We start from the raw sequence: 24032 nt of genomic DNA, 5'->3' as shown, positions 1-24032 counted from the left end.
GAGAAGGAGGCGTGGAAAGGAGTCCTCCAGGACAGGATCGGGAAAGAAAAGGGAAAGAGGAAAACGCAGGGTTTGAAAGGAAAAGAGGAAGTGAAAATATGGGCGAACACGGGCAGAAGAGTAATCACGTGTGTCCGGCGGAGGTCACCACTGGTCTGCAGGTTCTAATTATGTGCTAATAGCCACTGAGGAGGTCATTTGCAGCCATTAGCCAGTGCCTGTAGGTAGTTAACGGCCCACAGCATAACCCGGCCTCCTTAATGTTCCCTACGAGGCCGTTAGCGCTCTGTCACTAGCCAGCTAGCTGCCTCGTTACTGCGATTAGAAACCAATTGATAGGTAATAGTAAAATATGATAGCACACTATCCAGGAAATATGGACTGTGGTGGAAAGGTGAGGGGACAGGAGACGGTGAGCTGGAGAGTGTCTGGGAGCGTGAAAACATCCAGATGTGTTCGCTGTGGAGGAGCCAGCGTCAGAGTCCCTCTGACTGAGGGACCGATTGATCTGTGATTAGTTCCAGTTTGTCTCTGATTGGTTTGGTTTTTCAGAAAAACACTTTTACACTGTAGGTAAGTGATTCAAGCCTGCTGTGTGTTGTCACCTTGAAGTTACTCAGTTCAGACTCGGGAGCTGGTTAAACCTCCCCCCAGCATATTTCTCTGAGGATGACGCCAAAAACACCTGCGACTCATTTTAACTGCAGCTCGTGGAGACGACCTGTAGTGGTCACCTCAGGGGTGGAGGAGGAGCAGCTCGGACTAAAGCCTAGCTTATACTCACGGACAGCTGGAGACCCAGCGGCAGAATAACCTTGCCTGTTATACTTGTTGAAAGTCCGGTTGACACCTGTGCGCATGCTGGAGCATGTTATTTTCCAGTCACAAGAAACAGGCAGGCGCGTGGACCTCCACCCGGAAAGCACGATTCCCACTTCAGGCTCAGGCGAGACGCCCTTCGGAATCTCATTTCCATCCTGGACGTCAGCTCGCGGTCACAGCAAGGATGAGAGCGCAGGTTGTCTCTCAGGTGGTAGGCCGTCCCCGCCCCGAGCCTGGTTCTGTGCGAGGTTTTTTCTTCCCGCTGTCGCCGAGTGCTCGTTCATAAGGAGGCATCTTTACTTTTCACTACAAAGCACCTTGAGGTGACCGCGGTCGGTGTTATATGAACAAAAGTAAAGTGAACTCTTCGCGGAGCGGTGCGGCGTCCACGTCTGCTCCACCCTTTGAGAACCGTGGCCTGGGAGGTGCTCTTCCTCCTTCGGCGTTCGGTGAAGCACATTCCAAAGCTGACCACATGTTTGCCAGGTTTCCCCAGTGATGAGCTCCTGTGGGAGGACAGTCTTGAATAAAACCAGGGGGGGCCTGAAGCTTTTCACATTTGTGCGGACGGTCACAAAAAGCAAGTCGTGTCCAAACAGAACAAACAGATCACATTTCCTCTCCGTCTCCTCGCTGAGAGCGAGCTGGTACGCTCGGGGAGGGGGGTCCCTGCTGTGACTTGAGTGTAATAGCCACACACAAGAGGCCCAAACTGGGGCTGTGATACGTGAACACATAGAAATCAAATCAGTATCAAAACAAGGATATTCTAGACCTACTATGTGGAACATTGTTCTTAATCAATTAGAGTCAGATGGTTTCATTTAAATATATTTTATTTTTGCTCTGGGCAGACATTGATTCATATGATTTAAATTAAAATCACACTGCTTATCGGTCAAAGGCAGTATACTTCCTGCCGCTCCGCATTCATCAAGCCCAGACAAGTTTGATCTTGGGTATACGCCGTATCCGGGCAAATAAAGAAGTATAGCTCTCCCCGAAGAATCGCACATTTGTCTGTGATGAAACCTCAGGCCGGCCTCTAAATATTTGCCCGTGCTGTATTTGTGCGAGCGTTTCATTAACGATCAGAGCTGACAAACACGCACACTCGTTGACCCCAGTCATCGGGGGAGCGCCCGGGACGGTAGTGTGTGTGTTCGGTGTGTATTTGTTGAAAATGTAAATGCCTCACATGAGGAATTGATGTCAGCGGCGGAGGAGACGGACTGCAGTGGAAATGGATCTGGAGCGGTAAACATTTTCCATAGCGGCGCTCCTGGCTGTTATTTAAGGCCCTGTCAGAACTTGAAAGTGTAATTGATACAAATTCTAAAGTTTAATTTTTAAAGTTTACAGTCAGGGAGGGTTCAGGGCTTCAGATTGTTTAAAATTGCACTCACTCCCTTTTCATTATAGCAGGATAGTCTGAAAACATTTGTTCATCAAAGGCCTGCTACAAATTAGACTTTGAGAAACTCAATTTGAAGTAAAGAAAAGCATTTCTTTTCCTCCGGGGGAAGCCAGAGTCTTGGCTGTGTTTGCATTTAAATCTAAACTGGGCACAATATGTGGCTTTGGAGATGCATGCAGTCATCACAGCGACACACACACAGACAGAGACATGTTTCCCTCAGCGGCAGAAAACCTTGCTGTCATATTGCACCCATGCTCTTACACTGTTGTATCTGCTCCCAGATGAAATTAGCACGAGGCCTCTGGAGATGCTAACGAACAGGAGGCCATGTGGTAAATCTGGGCTCGGTGCGGGGCGGGCAGACACAGAGAGGCAGATCGAGATGGCCGGAGCGGTGGAATAACATCTTAATCTATCTGAGAGGCAAACAGTGGCCGGTCTGTTTTTGGAGCACGCTGTCTTGGACGACTCCCAAGCAGAGGGGCAGGGAGCGGAGCCATCTTCAGCTGCTAGTCACTAACATGGCAGTAATAAGGCAGCGATGACCCTCCCAGGACTGCCGGCCAACACTCCCTCTGCCTCCTCTCCCTTCAGCACAAACGCACACACACAGAAAGGCAGCCTGTTCGACCGAGCCCTGAATACAGGACGCCTCCAAACTCTGTCCTCCCGGCTCGTTTACCGGCTCGCGGTCATTTTGAAAGGAGCCGTTAGCGATGCCGAGAGGTCGTTTGAACGTGGCTGAGCCGGGTTGAAAACGCACCTGACACCTGTCGGAGCCTGAAGTGTCGTCTGCTCTGACCTCACACTAGTAATATTATTTTCTGAAACTAAAAGTAGATTTTGCGGCAATTTGTCACATACATGGCTTCTCCTCTCTAACTTTGAAATAATCCAGACGTAATTTGATCAGAGGCTTTTTATTTTTATTATTTAGCATCATCAAACTCACACCTTGAATAAATTCAAATAAGATAAAGGGAGTGAAACTTTCTTTTTTAAATTTACTGTTAAATTCATCACGTTTGTGTGTCCCAGGTTGGTTTCAAATAAAAGACTTGGTGTTTAAAGTTTATAAAGGTTTGTAAATGGTTAAAACCATCAGAGGGACACACCAGGCCCTGAGCAAAACCTGGTTACAGTGAAAATACGATTAATGTAAAAACATCCACCTTTTGCAGATTCTTGTTTTGGGGCTTGCTTTGCTTTGACAGCGTCGTGGGTGGATTGTCCTGCGTGTGGTTTCGAGCATCCATGAACACCGGATGGCTTTTAGAGCTGAAAGTGCTGATTGTCAGACTGCCGACCCCACTGTGGACGTCTGGTTTTTGCCTTTGCGTGTCTTTTCTTTGCTAGCAGGAAAAAAAGAGATGAGAGTAAACACGTGTCTCACTGTTGCATGTATATCACGGGACTGATGATAAGGACACCGGCAGCTTTGATGAAATGTTGTTATTTTGTGCTTCTGGGATGTAAACAGCTGGCTGATGAGGGCGTGCCGCAGGGCTCCATCCTGGGACCACTCTTTCATTTAAAATACAGAGAGTTTTGGTGGTAGTGACGTTGACTATAATCAGCTTTTAAACCCTCTGCAGTTTGTTCTGTATGCTAATAAAAGTAAAGTAATTAACACCACTGAATCTCTCACACTGAATCGGTGCCTCAGTACAAATCCTTGGGCTGTTATTTAATATCTGACCCTCTTTTATGTCTCACATTAAGAAACACCTTCAGAGAAAACTCAAGTTCAAGCTGGATTTTTCTTTTGTTTGAGGTCAGAGACGTCCTGCTTTCACTCTCTGTCAGTGTTGGATTATTGTGATATTTGCTGCATACTGTCTATTGTGGACGACTGAGAGTCATCACCAGCACTGAAGCTTGTACTCACCCTGCCAGATTATATACCGCAGCTAAATCAGTGATTTGATCTGCTTTGTCCTTCCACACTGTGATATTCTTATTTACAGAGATATTCTGGGTCTCACTAACTGACCTATCCAACAGAAAACTGTCCCAGCACTGTTTCTTATTTCCAGCTGTCCCTGGATCTATTTCTGATTTTATTGACTAGTTTTTTATTATTATTATGTAAATTTGTCGCTCCAAAAAAATCAACAAAATCTTAGTTCTTCACCTTACATGAAGTTTAGGTGGTTTTCAGTCATCATGTGAGACAGTCCGACAGTCCTGTCATCACAGTGTAAATGTTTCCTGATTTCAGATGCTTTTGTATTTTCCTCCTTAGCTAATGTAGATTTTTGTTCGTGTGTTTATCATGTTTTGCTCTAATTATTATTATTATTTTTATTTTTATTTTTTAACCTCTGGAGTTTTATTAAATTTAAGATAAAAAATATAATTAATAAAATACTTTTGTTTGCCATTTTTATTAGATAAACTGATTAAATAATGGGAAATATTTTAAATTCGTCTGACTAATTTATATTAAAACCATCGTAGTGATTTTCGGTTTAATTGTCCGGCGTGCACAGGCCAGCGTGTCGGTGTGTGTCGCACACGTGCACGCGCTGACAGTCCACCTGCACGCGTGTTTCTCGCGCTTCCACGTCGCCGTGCGTCGCGGAGAACAACACGAGTTTTGCGCATTGTTGTAAATTTGCATGCTCAAGTCCATATGGCCACTTCCTTTGGACCTGCTTTCCCAGCGCCGAAGGATTGTCAGGCCTGTCAGCCGATAAAGAATCACTTGACTTGCTATAACAAGTTCAAAAGGAGCTGATGACGCGCTGTTGATCCATGGAGAATCGGTAAAAGAAACACCCCTACTGCTCGCTGCTATCACTCCCATAGAGATAGCCCTGTTATTGATGGGGGATGCTTATGCTAATTTCTTGGGGGGAGGAGGAGGAAAAGTTTTTTATTATTATGTTGGAAAATGCTCAAGAAAAACGAAGAAAAGAAAGTGAATTCCGTGGGAGCATTTAGGAGCAGCATGGGAATCAGATTTTCATAGCGCATAATGAGGCAGCGAGCTGGTCCACTAATGTGTCACAGAGCTGCAAATATCTTTTAAAAGCAGGCTGCTGGCGGCCAGGGGCTGGCACGGGATGTTACAGCCTCTCTCGTTTGCCCCGTGGTTGGGATGAAAGCTGCTCGCCGCAGCTGCGTGTAGATTTCACGCGGTGAAAGTTGTCTGCGTGGAATTCAGAGAAGACGTAGAGGTGTTTGACTCCTGCGCGCTGTCACACTGACCGCTTCCATGTTCCTCGGCGTGACACAAGCAGCACGCAGAGGGGAGAAGATCACGAGAGCAGTGGCTGGGAGCTGGGAGGGGGGCTCTTCTGAATATGACCCCCAGATACCCCGCTGTGGGCCCACGTCCGGTTCCGCGGACATCTGATAGCATCTCAGGCGCTGACATTAATGCCTCTCTCGGTTCGACATTTTGAATAATCGAGGCTGTCTGCCGTCATCCCGCCACTAGCTGTCAGCAGCACCGCCTGCCTGCCTGTCTGTCCGTCCGTCTTATCGTGCTCTTACATTGTAGAAAACAAGCTGTCCGTACAAGAGAGCACTTGATACTTTTTTATTATTACCAAACCGTTCCCATAATTACCCCATAATCATTATATAATCCTTTAACAAAGCCTCCATTGAAGCCCTGTCTTTTGTCAAGGCTGGGACACTGAATCTATAATTGCATTATTCAGTCTCTTCCACCCCCCTATAGAAGCATAATATATCCAAAGCACCGCGCACAGGCAGCCTGTAGTTGCAGTCGAGCCAGTGCGCGACGTCTTTCTGTCATGTGTCCTTTTTTTTCTTTACGCATCGCGTAAAAAAAGTTGTGCCAACTCGAAGTTGAGGTCTCCTGTTGGAAATCTCCCCTCCTCAAAGAAAACTCTTTTTTTCTTTTTTCACTCCGGGCAGGGATCGCTTCCACGGAGCCGTGCGTGGAGAGCCATCCGTTGCAGTCGCGTTATCGATCTGTCATATTCTCTAATAATTCTCTTCTCTCGCGCGTTCAGGCACAAATAATAAAGCGTTAAAACATCGGCGCGAGTCCCCGAGGAGCGGCTTTGCGTGTGTGCGCGGGGATTGGCAGCACAACGAGGCTTATTTACATTAAATACGCCACAAGGTTACAGCGCAGATAGATGAGCGTCATTTTTAGCACTCGTTACTCGTGTTAAGCGGCGCTCAGGACGCAGAGCAGGAAACACTCGTTTATCCCGGACTTTCTGCGGCGAGGAGCGGAGGAGAGGACCGCGCGGCTCACCCAAGGTAAGCGATCCGACTTTTGGGAGCGGGGAGTGGGGACCCGCCGGGCTCGGTGCCGGAGAGCAGCCCGGGATTCAAACGTGTTTGTGGGACTTGAAGGTCAGAAACTCTCGGAGGTGGGCGCGAGGCGCTCTTCCTCCTGCCGGGGGAGAGGCGCCGAGGAGCGGATTATGGGCGCGATCACCGCCGGGCTCGGCAGCTGCGACGCCGGAGCGGAGCGGCTCTTTACCGCGACGCTCACCGGGCGGGGAGGAGGGGGGCGGGCGGGCTGCTGGCCGGCGGCTCGGGGCGGCAGGACCGGCTCATACCGGCGCATCTGACGGGAAAGTGTCCGCAGGGAGGACCGAGCAGAACTCGTCAGAGGTGAGAGGAGCCGGGCTGGGCCGAGTCACCCCCCCGCACCCCCATGCTTAGAAAAATCACAGCAATTATCGGAGCACCAGCACGGACTCTAACCCGCGGCGGGTTTCTGCTCCTGAGCCCCGCGTGTGCGTAAAGTGCGCGCGGCGGCGGAACCCGCAACTTTGCTCCGGCTCCGAGGCTGGGGGGAGTGGGGGGGGGGGGGGGGGGGGGGTGCAAAGTTCCGGAGACCTGCCATTTTGTGCCGAGGTCGGCTTTGACCGACGGGGCACGTGCGTGATTGCGCACGGTCGCGCGCTGACATGGACATTTTTGGGAGCCGCTGTCACTGCGGTGTGTGTTTGTTGGGGGGGGGGTTAGTTACACACAGCTTCTCCTTTAAAAATCATCAGTTTTTAGGATACCTGTTGGGGGGAGGGGGGGGGGGGGGTTCTCAGAGGTCCAGTTGACCCCTGGGCGTTTTGACAGGGCTGTGCACCCCGCTGTCTGAAAATAGTCGCTGTTCTCTGACCTTTGCTGAAGTTGACGCAGAAACAGAAAGTTGCTTCTTCCTCGGATCGATTTGAGAAGAGCTGAGATGCTGTCATTGTGTGAGGTACCTCAGGGCGGATATTATGACTGAACCGTCTGGGCGTAAACCCCTTTTGTCAGCTCCTCTCTGTCCCTCGCAAACATCACACGGACGAGTGTGTTTGGCCGTGCAGCTCCACATGTTGTCATTCTTTCTGCGTGAAATATTTGGGAAGACTCTGAGAAAAGGCCTCGCTCTGCAGGTCGGCCTGTCGGAGGAATTCCTGTGTGTGTCAGGCCTCGGTGGACTGTCAGTAATTTCTTTCATGTTCGTTTAGCTTTATAAAATAAAAATCATACAGGTTTCAGCCTCACATACCACTTGCTGATTAATTATCCAATTAATTCAAAGTGTTGTTGTCATTAAAAATAAGAATTCTCATGAAATATGCAAACATTATTTATCTTCACTTCACGGCAAATCACAGAGATTAATTCCTGTTTATGGGTGAGATGTTTAGTGTGAGATTTATTAAAGCAGAAACACACACACACAGATCTGACATTTTCCTGTGCTGCAACTTTCTGACCGATCGAGCTCGAAATGTGTCGTCGCCGGCCTCGCGTTAGTCGCTTCCCACCTGTGTCCATGTCAGCGTTGCGGAGGGGGGCCACGGGCCGTGACCGACAGCGGCGATATGCATCTCTCAGCCGCAAACGAGTGAGAAGGAAGTGATGAGACAGACGCAGGGGGAGAGGCAGAGAGGGGGAGCACGGCAAAGGATGGGATCCAATCCGTCCTCTCAGCTGCCTGTCAGTCAGTCGGTCCCGCGGCTGAGGAGACCCACTAGGCAGCAGCCACTGTTGTCAGGCCGACACTCGCCAAATTATTTGACGTGCACACAATCGGACTTGTGGGAAAGCAAAGAAAAAAACACACACAGTGAAAATCAGAGACACCCGAGCGCCATGACAGGAACACACAAAACCACATGCATTACATAACGCAGCAGTCCTCAGGACGTCTGCGCAGGCGGTCGGACAGACTCGAGCGAGCCGCAGCTCCCAGCAGCCGCCTGCCTCGGGTAATTATGGGAGAGGGCTCCGGTGGTGGGCAGGTGCCGTCAGCAGCCACACGTTAATTCATATGTGTAGCCCGCCCCCCAGACACCCCGCCACCCTGTTCCTGTGTGGTACCTGCAGGGCAAGGCTGAGATGCTGACATCGTCCTCACTCTACTAACAAGGAGCGTGTGTGTGTGAGTGTGTGTGTGTGAGTGTGTGTGTGTGTGTGAGTGTGTGTGTGTGTGTGAGTGTGTGTGAGTGTGTGTGTGTGTGAGTGTGTGTGTGTGTGTGAGTGTGTGTGTGTGTGTGTGTGTGTGAAACACAGGCCGTGTCGAGCTTCCGTGACCTTGATTTTCAGAGTTCAAGCTAGAGAAGAAGAAGATGTTGTTGATGCTGATCTGACACACACACACTCACACACACTCACACACACTCACACAATCAAATCTGGGATGTGAGCGACAGAAATGTTTTTTTTCTTGTTTTTTTTGTGAAATGAATTTTTCACTCAAACTTTTATCGGGAGCAGGAATTCTGAGTTTCCCCCCCGTGAGAAAAATTGGAGGATGTAGGAGGCGTTTGACCTGTTTCTCATAATTTAGCATTTTTTAGGATCTCATTGTGTTGATGGAATTTGTAAATAAGTAAACCTTTGAAACTGCGATGATTCCACGTGTAAAGCACATATTTGTCTGTGTGCATGGGGGGAGGATAAAAGCAGCTCTGCGTCTTCTCTGTAAATTAACGGCAGTTTGAAAAATGAGCAGGAAATAAATTTGCTCTGAAATGTGAGTGAAGGATCGGTGTGCAGCTTTCCCGTGTTTGCCCCGAGAGCTCGATAAGAGTCGGGAGGTTGAGAGCTGGAGGAGCAGCGGTGCGGGGGTGGGTTAGAGGGGGGTAATCATGGCCGTCAGTTTGATCTAAGAATAAAGAGTGTGGGGCAGATGAGGCGCTGACAGACAGGCTCGACTCAGTCCTCTCATGCCGGGGTGCCATCGCAAGGAGCGTCTGCCTGTCTGGGCGGCCGGGGGGGTGGGGGGGGGGTGGGGGGGGTGTTTTTGTACTTCAGATTTGGAGACCCGCCTGCTCGCAGGTCGCTCAGAGCTCAGGTGCTGCTGCGGCCTCGTCCTCCATCAGCAGCAGGAATGTGGTGAAAAACTGGAACGCGTAGCCGTGAGATTCCTCTTTGTTTGCCGCGGCTCCCCGCTGAGCCCCCCACCCCCCGCCCCCGGCGTTATTAGGGTTTTACAGAGTTTGGCTCCACTTTGGTATTATTTCTTTCTCCCTCAAAGTTCGTTAGCATTTTGGATTTAAGAATGCGGCGCGCGACGCCGGGGCTGTTTTCCCGTTTGATGTGTCGAACGGCACTGTGTTTCCAGCCGTGTCATTTCCACAGACAACAGCTTAACACAAACCGGCACGCACGCATCAATCACAGGTCCTGAAGCAGAGAATTGTTCCTGCTTAGCATTCAGCCGCGCTCGGCTAAGACGGTGGTAAATACCTCCACGAGATGGAAGGTTAGACCCACTTCACACACCGGCTCTGACTGCGAGGCGCATGTCATGTCTGCTCTTTAGCTGCTGTGCGTCGTGGATGTGACCTCTGTAAACTTCCAGACCTCGGCTAATGAGCACGCCAAAGTAGCACAAGATGGAGGGAGAGAGAGAAGGAGGGAGTGAGGACTCCTGCACCTTTAATTATGATCAAGAGGTTTTCACCAAAGGACGGAGGCGTTCCAGTTCTGTTGCACTCGTAAATCTGGCCCCGGATGCCGTATATTGTGTCGAACGATTACTGTACACCATTATGGTGCATATTCGACTGCCTCTCCAGCACCTGATTTGCATAATTGGATCTTTAATGAAACTTGCCTTGTGGAACAAAAAATACAAAAAGAAAGATGAAAAAAAGTGCGTGTGGGGTGGGGGGTACACACACAAACCAGCCCCCCCCAATGTTTGTGGTGAAATAAAGAGTTTTCAGGAGGTGATGAACAGGAGGAAGAGGCAGCGAGTGACCGTCTGCGTCCCGGGCGCTCGCACATCAGCGGCACGGCTACAAATCGGATGAGAAGTGGCTGTGAAAGCTGCACATTCCCAGCCAGGTCTCGCGGGTTAAGACTACAATAGCGGGATATTCTGTGGCCCGGGGGGGATTTCAGCTCCTCTGCTGTCGACACTCGTTGCACCAACTTGTTACTCAGGGAAGATGGCTCTTTTGTAGGAGAGCCGATTCCACGCTCGCCTGCTGGAATTCCTCTGTTACAAATATTTTGACAAAGACTAATCAGCAGCCGTTGTTTTTTTTATTCTCCTTTTTTTGGGGGGGGGGGGGGGGCTGAGCTCCCTGCATCCTCCCGTCGGCCTTCTAGGCATGAAGGTTCAAATCCCACTGCTGCCTTTGCGACGGCGTGCGTCGCCCAAAACTGAGATTAAAAATAGAAATTCACGTTTTCACGAGTGTGTCATGAAAGAGAGGTGCTCTCTTATTTCTGCTCTGAGAGCGCCTCCACTCCAGAGTGGGACAGCTAATCGAGTGCTGGTGTCAAAAAACAGCCAAACGGCGGCGGTTTCTCCCTCGCTCTCCTTGTGAATGTGTTTCCACTCGACGTCTGTGGGAGTGGATCATGTGTCAGAGCAGTTTACAGGTGATTTGCAGGGCAGCGGCTCTACAGAGAGGTGCGTGGAAGGCGGGCAGGGTTCAAGTACCTCGGAGGCTCTGATCACGCCGAACGGAGCAATCCCAGCATCTGAGAGGACCCTTCAAACGCCTCCTTATCGCGCTCCTCGCCACAGCAGCCTCTATCATCTCTCTATCCAAATCATTTTCCCCCTCCGTCATCATCATCTTTTATTTCGCTGCTTCCCATCCCTCCTGTCTCGCTGCCACACCGGACGCCGGTGCAGTCCCCTCCTCATTAACAGATGTAGAAATCCTTTTTTTTACCCCGGCCTAATAACAAGATCAGAGTGGAAACTTCTTTACTTTCGGCCACAAATCGGAATGAAAAACGGCACACGTGATGACCTTTAATCACAATCAGATGTCTTTATTTTGTCCTGACAGGCTGGGTTTTGACCGAGCGCAGCTCGTGAGACTGCTCAAGTTAAATGTGCAGCAGTGGGAGCGAACAGACAGGAGGGATGATGATGTGCTTAACGGTATCTGTGGGCTTCCTCCTGAACACGCTGCTGCACAGATCCTGCGAGCCCGTGCTGATAAATTCAGTTTGATAAAAGGCAGCGAAATGCCGGCCTGTCTGCACACCTCTCTGTGAGCGCCGGTGCGTTCGTCACAGCCGGTGGAAGTCAAGCAAAGGGTTTTAATGTCACATCAGGCTAAATTAAAGACTCAATCGAAGGCCGTGAGAGCTGCAAGTTTTTATTTGCAGTGACAGTAGTGTGCTTCAGCCGTGGCTGCTGCTGGAGATTACCAGGCCCCAGTCGATGCAGGCAGTCGTTTTACATTTTCTATTTGTCTTTTGGGAGTTTTGTGATTATTTGCTGCTCGTTTTTAGCCTCGATGCTCATTTTGTATCTGATGACTTTGAGCAGGGGGAGGGTGTGTGTGTGTGTGTGCGTGCGTGCACGCTCATTTTGAGTCTGGCATTATTTTTCTAATTTGCTATTATTATTAGTATTAATCAAGAGAAATTAAGATATGTGCTGCATTAATCATCAACCTTCCTAATATAGCAAACTGAGGGAGCATTTAAGAAAAGGCTGCATTTAAAGCACGCAGCCACCCCCCTCGAGAAGCCCTTTAATACCACATCGCTGTTCTCCATTTATGCAAAAGTAAATAAGTAAACCCAAAAGGCAAATGAGCATTCCAGCTTTAAACACACAGCCTTCTGTAAACGCCTGGCGCAGCCGCGACCGCGTCTCCGAGCAAAGCTGCCGAGAGGCGAAGGATCCCCACTGAGCTTTTTTTAATTTGAAGCTAAATACAAATGCTACCTGTTCTGCTTGTGTTTGAGGACAGGTTAGTCAGAAACAACTTCTTTCTAATTTTATGGGACATCTTTACTGTAAGCCTCGCTTAAATAGAAAACATTAGAACAGCTTCCAGACTGTGCAGGGCAATTAGGGAGGGGGTGAGGTGGGGGGTTCATCTTCTATTCATTTGATTTGTTCAGAGAGATTCCCCCAAAAATCGCTAAATAATAATCTGAGATGTTTCCACACAGTGAAGCAGGACCAGACAGGGCCGTGTCCACGAGCTTTTACTGTGGTGCCCCCACCCCACCCCAGGCTTTGGGGAAGTCAGAAGCGTCTTACAAACAAACCCCCAACCACACATTCACAGGTTGAATGATAGCAGACCTTTGCACACTGTTACACTCTTTAACACAGTAATGTTGTTTTTATGAGCTGCAGTGGTGCTGCAGAAAAGCTGAATGAATGCTCGCATTTTTAAGGAAGGCGCTGATATTTGAACACTGTCAGTGAAATTATCTATTTCTTATGTACTCCCACTGTAAGGTGAACACCATTTATTCTGGAAGCTTTTATTCTGAAAACAACAACAACAACCCAATTTCTGAAGCATCCTGTTATTGGTTTTTAATTGATTTCAAATGTGACACACTGCAGTATCTATCAGGATTTGACTTCAAACTTGAAGCTGAACTTTGTTTGTGTGAAACATTTAAGTTTCCTGCAGTGAGGTGACACACAGGTGTACCTGTCCTACTGACACTTCCTGTTTCAGTCCCAAAGCAGCCAATCAGCTGCGGATGGTAAACGTGATTTTAATGAAGTTCATACAGAATATTTGATCCTTTCTTTTCCCTTTTTTCTGTCTGTGCACACAAACAATTCCACCTGCTGTTTTATTTAATTAGGTACAGCAAACGTTACCTGTGTGTGTGTGTGTGTGTGTGTGTGTGTGTGTGTGTGTGTGTGTGTGTGTGTGTGTGTGTGGGGAGCTGTCAGTCTTTCATGAACTACTTTAAAAAGTGTTGTTCAAGGTGGGAACTAAATAGTGTTTATCTAGCACGTATCAGTGTTATTACTGGGGTCGGCTCTGTGATGTGCACGATTCCCCCGGCGACTCGCTCCTCGCTTTAAAATCTCTTTTTAAGTTGGGAGACGTTCCCGCCTCCACGCTAACACACACCCGAACAGGTCTCCCGCATTTTCTGACAGTTTCTCTCAAATCAGCGTTTTAATCTTCATCTTTGTAGTGGCCCACCCCGGCTCCCTTTCTTCCTCCTCCTCCTCAGCTTCCTTTTTCTCTTTGTCTTTTTCTTATTGTTATTATTTTTTGCGCCCCGATTGTGTTTTTTGCGTTCCTCTCTTGTTGTGTCGTTAACAGGGAGAGTCGAGTGGAAGCGCTTCGAGTCAGGCTCGCTTGTCAGAAGCGAGCAGGGAGTCGGAGTAAACACGCAGAGCGTTTGCATGCGTGGTGTGGCTGATGGGCTCAGAGGGTGAGAGACAGACTGTACCCTGCATGCCCGCACGTCAGCGGCTTCATGTGAGATCCACTGAAGCCAAACTGCGATTGGTCGGCCAGGCGGCTGGTTAAGATTCAGATATCGGGCGAGCGTGTCTTTTGTCCCGCCCCTCCCTGAACCTGGTTCTGCAGGAGGGTTCTTCCTGTTAAAAGGGAGTTTTTCCTTCCCGCTGTCGCCAAGTGCTGCTCGTAGGATGTGATCTGATGGAATATAAATAACATTGAACTGAGCATCAGGATGAGTTCGAATGAGACATTGGTGGTTGCCAGCGAAGAAATGGATGTGCATGTTCCCCTCGCTGAGCGCCGCTTTTTCAGACTCCCCTTTCACACTGAAGCTCGTGGAGGACATCTTAAAGAGGCTCCATCATTTAAACACTCACTTCCTCCCTCCTCCCATCCAACTCGATGCTTCCACGCTCAAGGAAGTGCTTTGGCACAGAGGGAGAAATAAAGTCCACCTCAGATCTGCAGAGCAAACCTCTCCTGGTTGGCGATCGGCCCCCGAGGGCTCGTAGGCTGAGGCTACATCCCCATGAGAGGAGGAGGAAGGCTGAGAGCGAGGAAGGAGTGTGAACAAGAGTCGGCCTGACCTCGGGTCAGTGTGGGTGGGGTGGGGGGTGATGTTCACTGATATGAGCGAACGTGGTCACCTCCCTGCATCATGGAAGCTTCTTTACAAAATAAAAACTTTGCTTCATGAAAAAATGTTGTGACTGACGCGATCATGCTTTTTTAATAACAACTGGAAATCAGGCCATGAGTCTGAACTCTACAGAAGTTCACAGCGGTCATGTAGGAGCCGTGATGCTGATATGTTGTGTGTAAATCTGAGGTGTGGTCAGTTTCTGGCGGTGATCGTAGCTCCAGATTTACAGGCTGTGTGGCGTCGGAGCGAGGAGGGTCTGAGGAGGAAGCGGAAGACGTCTGAATTTATTTAAAAATTCTGTCCAGGATCGAAATGATGAAGCACAAAAAATGTGACGCGCTTCCTTTTTTCTGTGAATTTTGGAGGGCGGAGCTCTCCGTGAAGAGTCAGGGTGCAGGCGTCGCTCCCACTTAGCAGCCCTGACAGGTGATGTGAGCCCTCAGGTGTTTCAGCACGGCTTGCTGGCTGTACTGTACATACCTGTGTGCGTGTGTCAGGGACTGTTGGGAGGGGTGAGGTGTGTGTTTGGGGGGGGGTTGAATCAGCCATTACCAGCGTTCATGTGGAGCCCCGGCAGAGGTCAGTCTCCTCCTCGACACCCCTTTTTCATCCAATTTCTGAGGCTGCGGGCGGCCGCTCGCCGTGCTTTTGTTGCCGGAGGTAATCTGTGAAGTGATCTTAATTATGGAGGTTCGGCCTGTCCCCCCACCCCCACCACCTCTTCCTCCTCTCGCTGTCTCCTTCTTTTTCTCTCTTCCTCTCTGTACACGCTTTTAATCAAACAGCGTAGTTAGCTCGTAATGAGGGCGAAGGGAGCACGTGCGCTCCTGCTTACACATGCTGCGAGGCTTCGAGGAGAACGAGGAGGATGAGGAGGGTGAGGAAGGATGGGGAGGGGCGAGTTTCACTCACAGGTTTGCCTGGAAGATTTTTGCAAACATCTCTAACTGAATGTGAACTGGTCTGAAGTCAGTGTGATAAATAAACCAGCTAACGTGTGTGAGAGAGAGATGCACTTTTGCCTGACTGCTGCGTGCTGATTGGTCTGATTTATTTTCCTGCTGAATTTGTATAATTTATTTTAACGTGTTGTGTTTTGTCACAAACGCCACAAACTCTTTTCAGCTTCTGTAAAAGTAAAGTCCGGACTGTGTGTGTGTGTGTGTTGAGCCCTCGGGGCTGAAGTGGGAGGGTGAGGGGTGAAGTCGGGGCAGTGGGGGGTCAGTGGGGATCCGTTACATGTTAAACGGTCGAGGCATTGATGAGATGATCCGGCGAGGATTAGACCGACAATCCTGATGGACGCTGAAAAGGTGACCACATGAGGAGGGGCGTGTGTGTGTGTGTGTGTGTGTGTGCATGAGATCACGTGCACCCCTCACACAGGGTCCTGGGAGCCATTTCCAGGTCAGAGTGAGGTCAAAGGGCGGCTGAATGACAGTCAGATCAGACGTTGTCGAGTGTGATGATGTCACTTCTTCCTCATGGTTTTTTACTGCTTTGCAAACATTAATGAGGTTTTTTACCTTTCCTGTGACGTCGCCCGTCGTGCGATCGGCAGCTCGTCTCCTCTGAGCTTCGGTGGTTTTTTTCTCGTGTTCAGACTGAAGCAGATCGCCGACCTCGCACGTCGACCTGTTCCGTACGCGGAGCGTCGAGCTCTGCAGATCCGGCGGACTGAACGTCTGAAGCATCGACGTTTCTGGAAAATCAATTCCATTTGGACGAATAATTTTTTTCCTGGATTTTCCCAACGAATCATGAGAAATGTAATGATTTGTATTCATCTTCATTTACTCTCTGTTTAAGTCAGTGCAGGGTCAAAGGTCGCGTCTTTACCGAGCAGTGTTAATAAATGTTTTGCTGACAGTGGGTGACCGAAGGAGGATGCAGGCCGAGCTCGCTGTGCGCTCGGACCCGGAGCTTCATACGTCCAGCTGTCATTCCGCAGCTTTGCGTGTGGTGATGTCACAGCGAGCAGACAAATACCCCGCCCTGCAGGTCAGGGCAGCCATGTTCAGATCAAAGTCTGTATATAAAAGATGGTGGTAGCCAACGTGATGATTTTGGATCCTCTATGTTGGTTCTTTGGAGTGACACAGAGGCATCAGAGTGTGTGTTTGTGTGTGTCTGTGTGTGTGTTACAGTGAGGCTGCTAATTCCTTCAGGGTCAGGAGGCGGGGCTAGGGTTAAACGCTGTGGTGGGGAGGTCAGCGGTGATTAGCTGCCATCTGAACTAACGGCCGGATGCTGAAGAAGAAGGAGTGGGAGGGGCCAGCAGTGTGCTCGCCCCCCCCTCCCCCCCCCCGTCCTTATATTATTAAAGGTTGCCTCCATGCTTAAGTAAGGCGAGGCAGATGGGCCTTTTCATAAATCATGCTTATAAGATGATTACAGGCGTCGCCGCCCAGCATTCTCTCCCCTTCGCCCTCACTACAGTAGCGCTCAGAGTTTTCCTCAAGGCCGGCTAATCTCGGCGTGTTTTTAAACCCACAGAGCCGAAGCTGAAGTCTGATTATTTTACTGACCCGGGGAGAGAAAGGAGACACCGAGAGCAACAAAGAAGGGGAGAAAAATGCAAAAGATAAGAGCGAGTGCCGCCTCCTCTCCCACTTGTTCTGCTCCCGAGCTCAGAAAGTTGCTCAGGAACAGGATGTTCGATATATAGCACTGTGTGTGTGTGTGTGCTGTTCCTTGATGTATGCGCTGTGTCAGGCAGTCATTGTCTCCTGGGTAAAGAATGATAGTTCAAATACCTAGCATCTCTCCCCTGGTGCTCCAAACGCTCGCCTTTGAAGTTTTTATAATCCATCTGTCATCTGCGAGCAGGGAGGGCACATGTTCTGTACCACTCAATTACCAAATTCTCTTTTTGCCAACTACAATGAAACAGGAAGCAAATAATATGGGCGACCCTGAAAAAAAGCGAGAGGGGGGAGGAGGGGGGGGTGAATGGAGAGAGAGAGAAAGAGGGAGGAATTGCTTGAAAATCCTGCGTTCCTGACTTTCTCACGCACTTGATTGTGTCCCCTCGCTGCCTCTCATAACAGGAGAACAAAGCCTGTTTGTTGTGGGTGGAATGCCTAAAATGCTTCCTACTGTTACAATTATGAAGAATTTGATTGAATGTGTATTGTTTCAAGGGCTTGGTGATTTTGATCATTTTTTTAAGTGCCTTAGATTGTTACTCGGCTTCCCCACCCCCCCATGAGAAATAATAAGCAGTCACCTAATCAGATTCCATTTGATATAAACATTTCATTTGTTATAAGGCCGGTCAATGTCGCGCGTGTTTTCCGCGATGCATTATTCATCGCGCACGCTCCGAGATGCGTTCTGAATGGCTTTTCTGTCAGCAGCTGGATGGAGTATCTAATGAAGTTTGCCGCACTTCTTGGTGTTAAAATCGTCTTTAATTGGTGAGCGCTTTGTTGTGCGTCGCTTTAAAGCCGTGCTGAGGAAAACTTCAGATGACTGCGTGGAAAATAACAACAGCGGCGGCTGCAAATTATGGCTCGGAAACATATTTCATTTACATACGCCGCAGGCCGCTTTTAAGGCGTCTACCTTTTAATTCTTTTTCATATTTAACACTCGATACAAAACAATAAGAAAGCCTCAGATCTGCGTGTCTGGTTCCTCGTTTACATCCGAGCCCCCCACCCCGTCCCTCGGCGTCCTCACCGGGAGGAAGATGAAAAGATTGTTTTGAGAAGCTCCAAAGGAAATTTGACGTTCTTTGGTTGCTTCTGAAACTTCCAATATTCTGCCGTAATTGTTTCGTGCACGTTATATATCTTCGTTTGGGGTGGGGGGGCTGGGGGGAGATGAGGAACGCGTCGGCCTCTTTCTTCCCAAATAAAAGGCAGCAGAACCCATCTGGTTGGGTGATCCACTGCTGGCCCTCTCGCGCTCATCGCTGAAATAATACTCCCTCTAATGACTCCCGCATATTCTGAAATCTCCCTTTTGAAATTGGTCTTGGCAGATTATTTGCAGGTACTTGAGTTGCATCTGTTTGCAATTTTGCAAATGTGGAAGACTTTAATGCCGGGCAGGGCGGCGAGCAGAGAAGAGGCTATTTTAATCCCTGGGATAACACCGGCTGTCGGCGTGAGGGGGCCCAGGCGAATGTCGGGACAGTACCTGCACGTATACCGGCGCTGACCCCACCCCCCCGATCCCATCCATCCATCTGTACCGTGTGGACGCTGGGGGTGAAAGCAGGAGGCCATCACGTACCCTCAGAAACAAAGGGCTCCTGTCCCTGCAGCCAGCAGCAGATTCAGTAACAGGTTCGGTTTCCAGAAGACGGAAATTTATGTAAATGTTATGATGCGCTGTGACAGCGGGTTGTCGCCACGGCTCACCCGGGTCGCCCAGTTAGAGTGAAAGAAGCAGTCCAGTCCGTTAGGCAGGAGGCTCTGGGTTCAGACCTTCCTGGGTTTCCTTGGTTTTCAAAATAAAAGAATAAAAGAACCCCTGTTTGAAGCTGAAAAGTCACTCGTGGTCTTTTATTTGGATCACGTTTAATTTTCAGCCTTTGTCTGACCACGAGCTCGTGGCGGACACTCGGCATCAACGAGCGAAGAGCAAGAAGCGCTGCGGGTTTCGAGCTCGTCCAGGTGCCGGGGCTGGCACCGTGGATACGCAGGCGTACCTGCACAGAGTCGCCCGGACGCGAGCTGCGTCGGCGTGCCCCGATGAGCCGCGCGCTGCATTCAGTCACTTACGACACGAATAACTGAGCGGAGGCCGTCGGTTATTTATGTTGTCCAGATAAAGTGCAGTGATTAGCGAGGCTAAACCAAAGCTGAAATGATTGTGACTTCAGTCCCTATTATTTCTACCATGTGGCGAGCAGCTGACCAGCTTAAGCCTCCCCCTCGCGCCCCCGCCCCCTCCCTCTTTTAAAGCTGTAATAAGGTGCCCTATTGTCCGATGGCAGGGAGAAGCGGGGCCGCGGCCGAGCCCACCCAGCTGACTGTAATTTCATAGGTGGTTACAATTACATTAATTACATATTTCATCAACAGTGTTTATCCAGCCGCGCGGTGAATGAAGAGGCCAAACTTTTAACTTTTGTTTTTGCATTTCTTGTTTCCCCCCTTTCTCCTTCCTCCTCCTCTTCCTCCTCCATTTTTTTTTTGTGGTTGTTTTATTAGGAGCGAGGGGAGGGGAGGTGCCAGAGGAGGAATTATGCTGAAAGTGTATGCCTTGCAACTTTTCCCCTCCCTGTTGGAAATGTTTATTTGAACAGTAAGCTCATGATTTGAATATTTGTAATCCATGCTTAAATTTACAGGCCAGATGAACTTTTTGGCACAGAATGGCAACCATAAGTAGGATTTTGAGAAAAGCTTTACAAAATTTTAAGCCATGTGCAAGGCTTATATAATTTAGAAGGGGGGGAAATATGCACAAATAAAACAGGCTCTGTCTTATTTACTTTACACTCGCAGAAAAAAATGCATCATATGGCCTCTGACGTACGGACGTATATGTGCGGATGCACGCGGAGTTGTGTCTTTGCAGGAGACTCAGCTGCTTGTGAGTCTGTGCGGGAATAACGTCCACCCCGGTGTCGGCGGGTGCCACCCATCGTGGAGGGGGAGGGGGGAGAGCGGGGTCAGCGAGGCAGGCGGGAGGAAAAGGAAGACTTTCTTAAATGATGCTAATCAGTCCGGAGGGGCCTGGCCCTCTCTGCCTCATCAGGCTGCTGTAATTCAGATGTGCCGAGAACCTGGAATTAAACGTGTCACTGTGAGGCGCACGTGTGTGTGCGTGCATGTGTGTGTGTGTGTGTGTGTGTGTGTGTGTGTGTGAGGGGTGTTTAGGGGTTAAGTAGAACCAAATTAGTCGATGGGAGCACTAACAGCAGCGGGAGCTTTCTGTGTGGCTACTTCTTGGTGAATGTCAAGATGATTTAGCTGCTCTTCTGCTCGCCGTCTGTCTCTGAGCGCCGCTCCTCCAATCACGGCTCCGGGCTGTCTGTTTGTGGCCCTCCATGCAACAAATGAATATTAAATCTACGCTGGGCATTTTCGCACAATGGCAGGAGGTTACGCTTTGAAATATGAGAACGGTTAGAGCCAGAAATCCTGCGAGGTAACATCACTAAAGTCTCACAGGAAGTTTAACATCTATAAAGTGGGGGGGGGCTCCTGACCGCTGGAGCCAGCATATGCGCTGTAATATATTTTAATCACTGTGGAGGACGCATAAATTAGGCTTCCTTTATTCGATAAAAGCTGTAAATAAAAGCCTGTTTGCTGATAAAATTAAAACTCTGAAGGAAAATGAGAATATTTGCACAATAATGAAATGAGGAGTGGAGGGGTCACAGGAAAACACTCGTGCTTTACTTTCTTTGCTGCTTCCTGTGAAAAGTCTAAAACATCACGTTGATGTGTGAACAGATTCTGGTCTGAACATATTTGTTTAGGCTTTCTGTGCTCTTCATACTGATCTTCTTTCTGTGTGTGGCTGAATGTGGCTCACTGCGATCTTTCATTTGTGCTCTAGAACATTTCATGCTTCGTGTCATTCGGCGTCATCACCGGCTGTACCTAATGTTCAGGTTTTATTCATGTGGACCTGCTAAGCTGTCGCTGGGCTCCTGTTTCTGGTAGAGCCGGTGCTGCGTGCAGGTGAGGTGGCGGCGCTGCGGCTGTGCCGACACGCACGCACAAAATGCTGCGTGTGTTTGTAGTGCTTACAGTGCTTATCGACATTATTCATGCTCGTTTTTACAGCACGGGAAATTTCACGGAAAAATCACAGCTTCTTTATGTTCAAATGAAAAATAAATACATAATTAAAAATAATGCCAATTTATATTATTTATGTAAAGAGCAGTAAATAAATAAAAGGTTCCTAGTGATCAGTGTCTGCTGAGAGCGTCTCAGTGAGGCGAGTGTGAAGAAGGAAAACGTAGCGGTCGCTGTGAATCAGAGCCGGTTTGAGAGTAAAATGAGAGAGGTTAGTGTTGATGAGTGTTTCCTGTGAGCTCACAGTGAAGAGTGTGTGTGTGTGTGTGTGTGTGTGTGTGTGTGTGTGCGCGGGGACACCAGTTGGGCTAACAGCTGAATCATGGCTCAGCCGCTGCCCCTCGTAGTCCTTGGCAGTTAGCGGTGTGAAAAAGCCTTCTCTTTGAGGGCATTATATAGATTAATGTGCTGCGCCTCGGGCACACACACACACACTCACACACACACACACCTCGCCAGGGAGGGATACTGACTCAGTGTGTGTGCAGCATTGGATTGTTGAGTTTACTGAGTGTGTGTGTGTGTAAGCTGAGAGAGAGAAGCTCGCCTGGTTGATTTTTGAATTATTTTTTTTATAAATCACTTATATATTAAAATTTGTTTTTAAGGTGGAGATGTTGTTTAGTGAGTTATTCTTAAGGTGGAAATGCAGTTTAGCGGTTTGTCTTTAAGGTGGAAATGCATTTCAGGGACGACACAAAGATATCGTTCCTGCTTTTCTACGCTGAACTTTTTCACCTCATGTGAGGCTTTAAGTTTATGCAGGGTGTTGGTGGGGGGGTCGTGTAGGGACGGCTTTCTCTGAAGGTATTTTTATGTGGATTAGGGGGTGTTTATGAGGACTGGCTGACCACAAAAGGGGGAGGGGGGTGTTTCTCCTCACTCTCTCTGTTTTACCCCCCCCCCTGTTTTCCCCTTTCTAGCCGAATTAGCTGTGAGTTTAGCGGAGTGCGATCAGGGTGTAGCTGAGCTGATTCACACACACACACGGCCGCTGGAAGCAAACGCAGATGGAAAAGTACAACAGTGTTCCAGCTGAAGTTACAGCTTGTCGGGGTAAACAGGACACTTCAACTTTTAAAGGCCTTGCTTGCCCCCCTTTTCTCATCTCGCTGGAAACTGCGCGGTGAAATTTATCGTATCAGGATTTAACGCGTTCCAGCCCAGATCAGTCAATCTGTGGGTGTTTCTATGACACCCAACCGTGCGTGCGCCACGTACATACGTGTGCACGTGGAGCCGGAGCGTGTGCCGGTATCTGCAGCCGGTGGTCTAAATAACCTACTTTTGTCTGACAGCGGCGCGGAGACACGGAGGTGCACATATGCAGAAAGCTATTTGGAAAGGCCTCCTCGTAGCTGTCAGCTTTTATTATGCGCTGAGGTGTCATGTTTGTTAGGAAGCTGAGTGCAGATGGCAGAGTGGAAGAAATGGATCACTAATTTTAACAATGATTAATGAACAGAGATGGAAAATGAATTACATCGGACTATTGGAGGCAAGGAATATTTTCTCTGAAAATGTTAACTTCGGCTGCCAGGCAGCCGGCCGTGCTGTGGGTGTTATTGAGGAGGGGGAGTGTGTGTGTGTGTGTGTGTGTGTGTGTGTGTGTGTGTGCGCTCTAAGGTGCAATTTTTCCCCTGCATCTTTTGTAGAATCAACACTTCACTGCTCTTGCCTATTACTTTAGTGCTCGCCTGCTTAAACACTGCCAGCTTCACACACGCTGTTGTTCCCCCTGTGTGTACTGCTCTAGCAGTTAAGGTACACACTCTTTAATAAGGTAAACACAGGAAAGGTTAGACTGTCTTAAAATGTTCCCTATTTTCATTACTCTGCAGTGCGCTTTATATCAAATCAGAGATGTTGCAGATTCAATCAAGTGTTAGCAGCTCGTGCCGAGGCGTCTGCCTTTAACCGCTCTCTGAGCGCAGCGTGTCTGCAGGTCTGCAGGCGGAGGCGTGGCCGGGGGTGTTCGGACTCCCTTTTTGTCCCTACGGGTGCAGTGTGTGCCTGTGCACCCCAAGGGTGCACCTGTGTGTCCTGAAGGCTCACGCATGCTCCGTTTCTTCTGCACTCGGGACACAGTCAGATATTCCGATGAGGAGCTTCGATGTGTTGTGACACGGTGGTGCAGAGGTTAGCAGCACAGTTCTGGGTTTGAACCTTGATGTGTTCTCGCTGTGGCCCGTGAATATCTCCATTTCTGCAGGCTTGCATTAGAGCGAGCCTTTTTATTTTTATTTTGTGAATGTTTTTGTAGCAAAATGTAAAAACGTTCAAACTGAAGCCTCAGCGTCTGTCACGTATTTGTGTGGTGCAGAATAAAACCAAGGCCCGACCTGCTTTAGTCTTAACACCACACATATCAACTCAGGCCCATCAAACCTGCTGCAGAGGACGAGTCAGCTTTCAGATGCGATGGCAGCCAGACCGCAGACCTGCCATCCTCCATTGTTTGTGATCTGAGGGGAAACCTTGGAGTTAATGCCACTTTTTCCCCTCGCATCAGACCCACCCCCTCACCCCGTCGCCCCCCTCCCAGACGCGTCTCTGCCGATGTTCGTCTGGTGGGCGGCTGGTGGAACACGGTTTAATAGGTAGATGTGAACTATTTTGAATTTAATTAATCTCCTGATGAGAAAAAAGAGAAAACAGCAACTTCCAGCAACACAGTGTGTGTGTGTGTGTGTGTGTGTGTGTGTGTGTGTGTGTGTGTGTGTGTGTGTGTGTGC

At 49.0% G+C, this 24032-nt stretch overlaps 1 protein-coding gene across 8 annotated transcripts in view; it reads left to right on the top strand.

Moving 5' to 3' along the window:
* znf536 (zinc finger protein 536) overlaps positions 1-24032 on the top strand; it is a 216622-nt gene that overhangs the window by 10566 nt on the left and 182024 nt on the right. For 4 of the 8 annotated variants that reach the window (XM_086274845.1, XM_086277255.1, XM_086275657.1 and 1 more), the window contains exon 1: positions 5949-6487. The exons of 1 other annotated variant lie outside the window; for it this stretch is intronic. The gene's annotated coding sequence lies outside the window, so the exon portion shown is untranslated. Of the gene's footprint in view, positions 1-5948; positions 6488-6794; positions 6848-24032 lie in introns of those variants that run through there. 3 more of the 8 variants (XM_086281103.1, XM_086278839.1, XM_086279560.1) reach the window with 3 other exon arrangements.

The sequence above is a fragment of the Aulonocara sp. 'chitande type north' Nkhata Bay genome, linkage group LG1 (assembly GCF_057382095.1).
Source record: "Aulonocara sp. 'chitande type north' Nkhata Bay isolate Kocher_YH1m ecotype deep benthic linkage group LG1, A_spYH_male_GT1.1, whole genome shotgun sequence".
Lineage (NCBI taxonomy): Eukaryota > Metazoa > Chordata > Actinopteri > Cichliformes > Cichlidae > Aulonocara > Aulonocara sp. 'chitande type north' Nkhata Bay.
Note: the sequence above shows the minus strand (reverse complement) of the source record. Positions and strands in the feature narration are given on the sequence as shown.